This window comes from Fundulus heteroclitus, unplaced genomic scaffold, assembly GCF_011125445.2.
Source record: "Fundulus heteroclitus isolate FHET01 unplaced genomic scaffold, MU-UCD_Fhet_4.1 scaffold_9.2, whole genome shotgun sequence".
In the NCBI taxonomy this organism is placed as follows: domain Eukaryota; kingdom Metazoa; phylum Chordata; class Actinopteri; order Cyprinodontiformes; family Fundulidae; genus Fundulus; species Fundulus heteroclitus.
In genome coordinates, this window is record NW_023397361.1 from 547,908 (window position 1) to 557,962 (window position 10,055).

Here is a 10,055-nt window from a genome sequence, read left to right on the forward strand (position 1 = left end):
GGTGTCATCTGCAAACTTCTGAAATTCACAGACTGAGGAGCAATAATTTGTGTACAGGGAGAAGAGGAGTGAGGAGCTGATCGTACTCAAGCGGGAAACGATGCTCCCCAGTCAGGAAGCTGGTGTTCCACTGACAGGAGGCAAGCACTGTGACCTGGGTGAACATCTGGTGGAGGATGTCTGGATTGATGGTGTTGAAGGTGGAGCTGAAGTCTGCAAACAGGATCCTGGCGTGGAACCCTGGGTGGACGAGGTGGTGCAGGATGAAGTGGAGTCCCAAGTTGTCTGCATCATCTTCTGACCTGTTTACCCGGTAAGCAAACAGCAGGGGGCATGTAAACACATTCAGGTGCGTAAACCAGCCGCTTAAAGTATTTCATGAACACAGACATCTAGGCTACAGGCCTGTAGTCATTTAACTCTGTGTTTGTGTGTTTCAGGCAGAAGGGAACCTCAGAGAGTGCCAGAGACTTGTTCAAGATCTGAGCGAAGATGCTGGTATGTGGGTCAGCACTAACTTTCTGGCAGAACGGTAAATACCAAGAGATTCTAGAGCTTTCCCGACATTGAAAGACCCCATTTACATCTTCCTCATTGATTTTTAGAGCAGGTAGGGGGTCAGGGGGAGAGAAAAGGGGGATGTAGAGATACTGGTACAAGCTGTAGGTAGTACTTTTGTATGGGAGTGAAGTGTGATTGGGTATTTTTGAACCTCCAAATAGCCATTCAGGTCATCAACTTTAACAGTTGTGATGTTGGGGTCAACACAGCGTGGGGGTATGGACTCTTATAGCTTGTTTTGGTGTTCAAGGTCGTCCAAGCAGTTGCACAGTTGTTAGCTGAGAAGCTACGTTTTAGCTTCTTACTGTAGTTTCTTCTCTTGTGTCAGTTTTATTTCCTGGGCTGCTTGCACAGGGCCCGATCTCCACTCTGTAAAGCCCTTGGTTTATTGTTGTTGTATGTGTTAAAGGTCTTGGTCAGCACACACTTGTCCTGACAAAAACTAACATGCGATGTCACAGCATCTGTAGATGTATTCAGGGCAGTGGGTGAAGCTGTAACATCTGCTTTGACTCATCAGCCCAGTTCCTTACAGTCCTAACCACACGCTTAGAGCTTTTTAGTTTTTGTTTGCAAGTCGGAATGAGATGAAGCAGAAAGTGATCAAAGAGTCCCAAGGCGGCACGGTGAACTGCATGATATCCTTTTTATAAGACTGTGTAATAGTGTTCTAGTGGTTTTTTCTCATGTTGGACATTTTACATCCTGTTTGTATTTTGGAACTTCATTTAAGAAGTTTGTGCTGTTAAATTGCCCAAGAACAACAAAGAGAAAGTCTAGGTAGTTTTTTCTCCATGGCTGTTATCAGCTTGGCGGGCTGTTTTTCATTCTCTGATGTACAGGCTTGTGGTGGAATGTAAACACCAACCATAACAACCGCTGAATGAAAGGGTTTGCAGTTTATATCAAAATGGTGGAGACTACCACCAGTCTTCCTTCTCTTACATAAAAGCTCTCTTTTTTTCCAGAGAGATCCACCCTTGGGTCTGTTCAACACAGCTGGTAGCCCATCAGGGGTGCGCGCTCCAGGGTGTGCTTTCTGAGCCAGGTTGTGGTGAAGCAGAGTGCCGCAGATACGCGGAAGTCTGAGTTCTTTATGTTGAAAAGGAGCAGCTCGTCTGTTTTGTCAGTCTAAGAGTGGACGTTTACCAGATGGATAGGCGAGATCTGAAGGAGTAGTCCCTGCTGTCAAAGCTTGACAAAGGTGCCTGCTAGTTTCCCACATCTGGATCTATGGTAAATCCCACAGAGAGCTGCTTTACTTCCAACCAGGATCTTTTAGAACTGTTCACTGGATCAATGAAAACTAAAAAAAAACTAAAAAAATAAACATGACACAGACATGACTGACTGATGCTTAGGAGTGGCTTACTGGTGAAAGTGACTGCAGTATTGCTGCAAATTACAGTGAAATACACCAAAAAACACAAAGTGCGAGTGTGGTACCGAGGCGGTGTCCGCGTCGCCATCTTGGGAGGTGAAGCTAGTCATGTGTCGTATATTTTCTCAGGACGTTTGTGATTTTATTTTTACCCTGTAAACTGGTTGTAACTGATCAGTCAACCTGCAATCCCGAAGAACACAAGACCAAACTATTTGTTGGCTGGAAAAGTATTTTCTCAACTGTTTTGTGTTATTGGCATCAGATTTGAGATTTTATTTTTTTTACGTTTCTAAGATACAGTAAACATGTTAAAGGTAAATAATCCAATAATACAATTATTATTGTGCATTTATAGTCAACTAAAGGTTTACAAACCTTTAAACTTTTCTGAAAACAAGGTTTGCAGATAGATGCTTGTTTCCACTTTAATGTTACTTTAAAACAAATGAAAACTGGAAGTACCTTTTTTCATTCTGCACGGAAAAGTTGACCGCTTTTAGCGGAAGTAGGACCAAATCATTGCTTTGCAAGGTTCAAGTCTTTCCACCCAAGTCTTGACTCAAGCCCTAAGTAAAGAAATGAAAGTTCAAAGTCAAGACATGCAAGTCTCCAGTTGAGTCAAAGTGTGTTTTTGTTTTCCAGAACAACCAACAAGAGGAGGCAAACTCCAAAATTGTCTGAAAAGTTGCGCTGATGTTGCCTTCTGCAAAACAAACTAAGCATCTAGGCAATTTACAAAACACGCGCAAACTGATCAGTAATTAAAAAAATGTGACATTTCTATTGAATCAACTGTTAACCAACTGTAACCGCACAGACCTGCTTTTACAATATGTTATTTTTCATAATAATTATGACTAAATCAAAGCATAACATCAGATGCTTTCCCATTGGCCAGCTTGGACTTACTGATAGTTGGGGTTCAGGCTCAAATCACAGAGGCTAGCCCTGCACACATGTCAAACTGTGACTTTCTAGGCTCCATGATTTAATTTGCGAGCACAAAAAACGTAGTTGTTAAGATCAAATTGCGCATACATTACAGTAGATCCTTTATTAGCTTTCATACATCATTCTTTGTCAAAGTTGAATAGTCAATAGGAAGTCGGATGTTGTTGCATATTTAGTTTAAGCCAAGATGTTTTCATAACTCAAATGGATATCTTTTTGATTACCTTGTAGTCTTGCAAATGAAGCAAACAAGTGAAAGCAAATGAAATTTTCATAGATGTGAAATTTCTTTTCGTTGTGTTAGATGCAGAGATTGTGGGAATTTACTAAAAACTGTCTGGAAAATTAATGGATAGATATTTAGGATGATTCAAGAAATGTATAAATGACACTGTGAAACTCAGAGGATCATATGAACACAAATTACTTAAATTTAAAACAGACAATTTGCATCTTACAAATTTTGAATGTTGAAAAATAAACGGAGAAATGAAAATATTTTAGCATAATAGTGTCATTAAATATAATAACGGCTGGTAAACATGTAAGCATTGCAAACTTTTCTTTTGTGACATATTGATTAATTCTAAATAAAGAAAAGAATGCCAAAACATACTTTGCTTTGTTTTACTATGTTTTGTTTTATTTAATTGTCATTTTAAGAAAACACGCTTCTAATTATAAGTTTAGCAAAGAAATCAGGGGCTGCTCTCTATCTTAGAGCATTTTGCGTTGGATCCGTCAGCCAACGCAACGGCCAAACATTTATTGAACCTCTGCCATTCTGGACTCACTGACTCCAGGGTTGCAAATAAGAATGAACTTGCCTCTGTCTGCATTTTAAATCTTACTGAAAGTGCCTCATCCTTATGGTACACAGTAATGCTGCACGGTGGCCTGTGCTTAGTTTGCGTGATGCCGAGCGCAGCATACACCCCTGATAGTGCCGGATGACAGGACCTCCCCACCACCGTCGGAGTATTTTCTGTCGTCATAGGGTGCAGGAGAAAAGCAGGTCAACAGTGAATTGGATCACCCGCCTGGCACGGCTCCATTGTTATACATCTGGCTCTTTCCTTTGTTTTTATTTTATTTTATCTATATAGCTTCTTTACTAATTTTGTTCTATGTTTCTTAACTATTTATGTCAAAAGCTGATGTAATGGATTAATTTCTCCATTGTGAGATTAATTAAGTCTTATTAAGTCTTTTCAACTCGGGAAGTTCAAGTCTGAGTGACGTCGCGACTCATTTGTGTTAAAGACTGAGTCAAGTTCAAAGTCTTTATGATTTCTTTTTATATGATGAGTCTAAAGTCAATAAGTTTGTGACTCAGGTCTGAGTCGCCCTATAAGTCGCATGACTCAAGTCCACACGCCTGGCTTTTTCTCATAATAAATGAAAGTATTGATTATATACATCTGACTATATCCATATGAATACAGTTGTTTCCTTTCATTGAATGAATAGAACCTTTGATCTGTTCACCTGAAGTCACTAATTTGTCCTTTGAGGTAATGAAAATAATAAAATACCAGTGTAAATCAATCCCAGCGCACCTAAGCAGATAACAGCCATGAAAACCAAAGCAATAAATACCAATACTGCGTGACAGTAAGCCTGTTTGAATCACAGAGGTTGAAATATGCGCACGTTACGGGCATCATTAGCTGTGGCCGGATGTGTCCATTTAGTAAGTCAGAATTGGAACAGTAATGAACTGGCTGGCCGCGGCTTATGAATCTCTCTGGAAGACAGTCGCTGTTGTTAACTTTGATTGGAGAAACAAAATCACTTGGACCAGTCAGTGTATTTGCATTGCACTGTGATTATCAACATTTGAGTGCAAAGCTGGGGGGGAAAAGGTGAAATAATAATAATATTTTGGTTGATTGGTTTATCTTTTAATGCAACATTAATATTCAGAACAATGTGGTTTAGCAGCTGACATACCAATAGACATATAACTTGAATTTTAGGAGCCCTGAGTGCTGATCTGATAAATCATTCACCCTCTCGACTATTATTAACTGAAGTGTCCTTTAGCCTGAATGTGTTACCAAAGATATATGAGAGCTGATTACAAACTTCATTTTTGCCTAAAGCAAATACTTTGTTTGGATGAAACAAATTGTGAAGTGCTTGAGCCAAGCTTAACATCTGGAAACCAGGGAGTCAGAGGGTTTATTAAGCTGTTATATAATGCTAACATTTGTGTCAACAATCAGGCCAGGCCTTATGCCGTTGTGCCCCAACAAATGCAGAGAAATCAAACGTTCTCTCACCAAATCAGTTAGAGTTTTGAATTTTCTGAAAGATAACCAAACTGTTTTGGCTTCTGAATTTGCACAAGTGGGGAGGTTGCAGGGGGTCAAATGTGCAGCTGAAGATTACCGCTGCTGCAAAAGGATTTTAGATCTGTCTCCTGCTGTGCACGTCCTGAACCCACTTGCCACAAAATTCAACAAATTAAAATGTTTTCATTTTATTGGAATCTGCCAATTTCAAGGTTACCCCTGCAATAAGCCTCCTGTAAATATGGAGAGAGCTAGAGCTACTTAAGAATTAGTGAGGGAGTGAGAGCTTTCTCCATTGTTTGCTGTTGGTTTTGTTCAAAGACAGTGGCTAATTTAACCTGCTAGTCTACAGTAAGCAAACATTTCTGCTTCTCTCTAATCCTTCTGTTTTTTTTTTTTTTAATAGCATAGCAGTATTTGTCTTCTGGTGATTATATTCTGCGGATCGCCCATAAAAAGAGTTATTAAAGTGCGCGCAAGCGTGTCACTGTGGTGTGTTTATGTGTGTTACGGTATCGGAGGCGGCAGTAATTAAAGACATCCATCAGATTATGACAGAGTTGCCAGGGAACGGTGCATCGTGGGACACGAAGACGTGACCGGCGTGATCAAGACAGCAAACATCCTGAAGATGTTCCCCAGCAAGATATCTCTTGTTGGTTCCTTGTGCGTCCTGATTCATGTAGAAACTATGTGCTGGATTTACACGGTGGTGCAGGATTTCCAAGCTGCTCACAATCGTTCCGTAGTTCACACGGTTTTTCCTGTTTTCCCTTATGTCAATTTTTTTTTTTTTTTTGAATCCCAGGGCTGAGTTTGCTCAACAAATCATGTTCTAAGAACTTTAAGGACTGTAACTGTCTGCTAGCGTTTGTTGTGGACACAGTCATGCTCTAGGTGCATGCATGTTGGTTGTGTAATGAAAGGAGAGTTGTCGGTGGTTTACACATTGCCATACACGTTGTACCGCATGTGCTGTGGGCCCTCTATTTGCCCTCTATTTCTGGATATTTATCTATTCATCAGCACCCGCACTAACTGTATGACCAAAGCTGAAGTATTTGCAGAAAGATATGAATGTTACATTTAGACTGTGTTTTTATTAGGTAAGATTGTTTTTTTTTAAAGAATCTCTACAATAATATTTCTCTAAGACAAATAACTGACCTACCACAGGTGAAAGGATTCAAAATTCATACTCAGCTCAGACATGTCATCTAGCATTTTGGCTCAAGGCCTGTTTTCACTTTAAGCAAAGTCATTGTGGTGGGAAACACCTAATACGAAAGCAAATTGTAATCGGAGAAACTGACTGGAGCGTTATGGTCCATTTTTTAGCATTCATCTTGTTTTATAGGAGCCAATGACATTAGTTTTTCTCTGATTTTGCTTTAATGAGATGTTGATGCACATTTTAATTAAATGTTGGGCAACTATTTTTTTTTTAGCAGGAACAAAGTGTTATGCTGAGAAAACCTCTTGTGTTGGAGACATCTGTCAAGTATGCAGTGTATTTGTTTTTTGTTTTATTCTTTAGTTTTTTTATTGTAAGTGATCATGTTATGCTTGTTTTAGTTCATACAATAGTGTTCGCAAGAGTTGTGTTAAAGTGAATCGCTGAATGATGGGTAGTCTTGTGTCCATAGCATTAAACTGAAGATGGCAAAACCAGAAATATTAGGTGAAAATAAAAAAAAAATGTGATATCTAAGCAATAACTCTTTTCTCTGGATAAAATAAGCAAAAGTGGAGATGTACTTTGGGACCCTCAGTTAGATAAAGTACAAGTTTACTGTGAAGGTGCTTAAAGAGTAAACCAGCTGAAATCAAGTAGTATTACCACAGACCCAAGGCTTCTTGTTTTCTGTAAAATTCTTCCTGTGGGGGGGGGGGGAATGTAAAAGGTAAGTGCATAAAGGCACACTATTAGTTTAGAGAAAAATATTAAAAATATCTTTATCTTACTTGGCAGTTCCAGTAAGAACAATTTTCAAGCATCGCGTCCAAGCTTGGTCTTCATCAGAGTCATTTTGTTTTGTGGTAAACACACTTGTTCTTAACAACCTGATCAAACAAATGTCTCTCTACCATTCAGTAAAGGAAATATAACTTTAATGCAACAAAAGAATGCCCATCAACATTTTTCATTAATGTTTTAAAAGGTGAGAAGTCTATCATTAAGTCCTGGGTAAACGGTTGCTCTCAGCTAAACAATCCAGTTTATTTATTTCATTGCAAAAAAAAAAAGCTATAGAATCAGCTCCTGGACTTCCAAAACAATTGTTTTTGAAGTAAAAGAAAGAAAAAGAAAAACATATGTAACGATTGGGCCACAATAAAACATTGCTGAGGCTCAGGATCTTGTTGAGGTAAGATAAGAGGGAGATCCTCTTTTCTCTAGCTTCTGCCTGTGAAATTCTTCTTTAATTACACTAGGTGCATTTGAACAGGGAAAACTTGAATATTTAATCAAAGCTTGTGACTTCTTCACCTTGCATTCCTTAGTTCTGATGTGATCTGCGTCATATGTGATCCTGGACACAATAAACTGTCTATTGAAGTATCGTGTGACGTGTTTTTATTTGCCAGTTCTCTTGCATGAACAATGATGCTGTGCAATATATTATATTCACACATTCTCCTTCATATTGTGCCGTAGCAGTTCTGTGTACATCCTGTTGCATTTGGACAGTAAAGATAGATAAAATTTTGGATTTTTGTTAAAACTTGGTCTCCTATTTTTTTACTTCACCAAAATCTGCCATTTTACACGGGGCTGTGTAAACTTTTTGTACACACTGTAACAACAACCCCTCACTACTGTTTGAGGTGCTTTTTGTCCCATTTGCTGTACAGTCATGCACAGGTAAGAGCACAGGAACGTGTCAAACATTAATGAGTAAAATAAAACAAGACAGTCCAATAACTGAAGGTTAATTAATTAAGTATTTTATTTAGTTTGTTTTTAAACCCATGTTCTTTTCCAGTAATTCAGCACTGAAACTGAATGTGCCATGGCTTTGGAGTGTGATTGTTTGTTTACCTGTTACCTGAGTTGCAGATCTTCCACCCGGGGGCGTAGCCTGGGTAGTTTATTGCAGTCACACCTGTTTCCGATCTCCTAATCCACTTCTGAGTATATAAGGAGCTCTCTGACCTCCACTTGATGTCTGATGGCCAGCAGTAGTGGTTAGAAATCAAGCCAAGTACTCCCCTTCTCTAACTCCTTTTTTGGCATTTTAATGTCCTGTTCTCCATGTTTTTTTTTCTTCTTCTCAGGAGAAGGTCTAAGGGAAGGCATCCTATCTTGGCTCAGACTCCTGGAGCCCTTGTCTGGTCTGAAGCCTTGGACCCAAGGCGTCTACCATTTTCAAGTCCTCCATACCTGCTGGACATCTCGGCTTCCACAGTGGTCTCTCCTTTACCTGGAAGTCTCACTTTCTTGGAAAACATGGAACACATCACCTCCAAACCAGACGGACGTTACTCTAAGCGACATCCGTTCTGCAGACACAAATAAGCCAGAGATCGCTCTCTTACCCAGATATCTTCAGTCATTTCCCCTCGAGTCTAAATTGCACTCTACTTCCTTTACAGAACCAAAACAACGCAGCTAATTGTCATCATCTCTTCGTTCAGCTACCCAAAACCTGTTTTCTGACCCTGAGTGGTTTCCTGCATGTGAATCATTAATTTACCTCCATTCATGACAGAGTGACTCTAACTGAATTCTTTATTAATTGTCACTGTCAATACACACATCCCTCTTCCCTGTTTTAATACATCCTCTTAATTGATTTTTGCATAATGAAGTTCCAACTTAAGGGGAAATCATGTGGCCTGGATTTTTTTTTTAAGTTATTTTTGCCATTGTGTCTTTTAGCATTTAACAAAACTGTCAAATCTGAACAAGCAAAACTCCAATATTCCTGGTGTGCACAACAAGAAACTGCCTGCAGCTTTTGATAGTGAGCGATATGAGGGCGTGGCTTTACTGGAATGCATTGTTGCCTAAGTTTCCAAAATGAAAGCTACATCTTCCCGCAAGCTGTGTGGCAACATATTTTATGAATGAGAGGTCTGACATATATTTTTCTAAGCTTTTACAAGACAAAGCTTCATCAGAACTCCTTTTTCATTGAGCAGAATCAGCATTTTTGGTGCGAACAGTTGTCTGCTACAGCTTGTAGCAAGTGTGCATATAGATTTGATCTTCATGGGCTAGGTGTCTGCATTCAGACATTGCAGTTTGCATTTCATTTTTTTGCCTAAAAGAACGATAACTTTCTGCTACAGGTGCTCAGTGTGGTGTGGAAAAGTTCAAACGGACTTGCGTCATTGTGCTTGGAGGAAGCCTGCATGCTTCCCACTTGAGGAATTTCCTCTTGCATAAAGCAAACTCATGCAGACATTGCTTTTCTACTCACCTAGTCTAATGAGCCTTCCCTCTGCATCTCTGCAGAACCCCCATCAGCTTCTCTGAATCTGCTGATATTGTTAGCGAAGCACTTTTTGCTACCCCACATCCCACATTATTACCAATATCTGCTGTAAGGATATAGAAATTATGCCCAACTTGCCAAGTTTGCGTAAGTCTTGTCTTCTAAAAAAAAAAAAAAAAAAAAAACTCTGTTCCTCATTCTTTTTCTCATGTAGTTATAGGACAACATACCTTCATGTTTCAGCTGTATTAGGCTGTCTTTATAACTTGGAATTCACTGATGAGCTGGTTTGTCGAAGTGTTCTTGATGAAACCAAATAATTTTAAAAGAACGTTTTGTTTCACTCAGGATATGCCTCAGCATGGCGGTGTGTTAAATTTGGACCAAATAAAATATATCAACCATGTGTGCCTAAAGGTT

The 10,055-nt window shown here is 39.3% G+C and overlaps 1 long non-coding RNA gene across 1 annotated transcript; it reads left to right on the plus strand.

The window, feature by feature from the left end:
- The first annotated feature begins 445 nt into the window (after positions 1-445).
- LOC110368619 lies at positions 446-9,820 on the plus strand. The gene is made up of 2 exons (XR_002428237.2): positions 446-532; positions 8,473-9,820. It is a non-coding gene; the product is annotated as an uncharacterized LOC110368619 (long non-coding RNA).
- Positions 9,821-10,055: the final 235 nt, after the last annotated feature.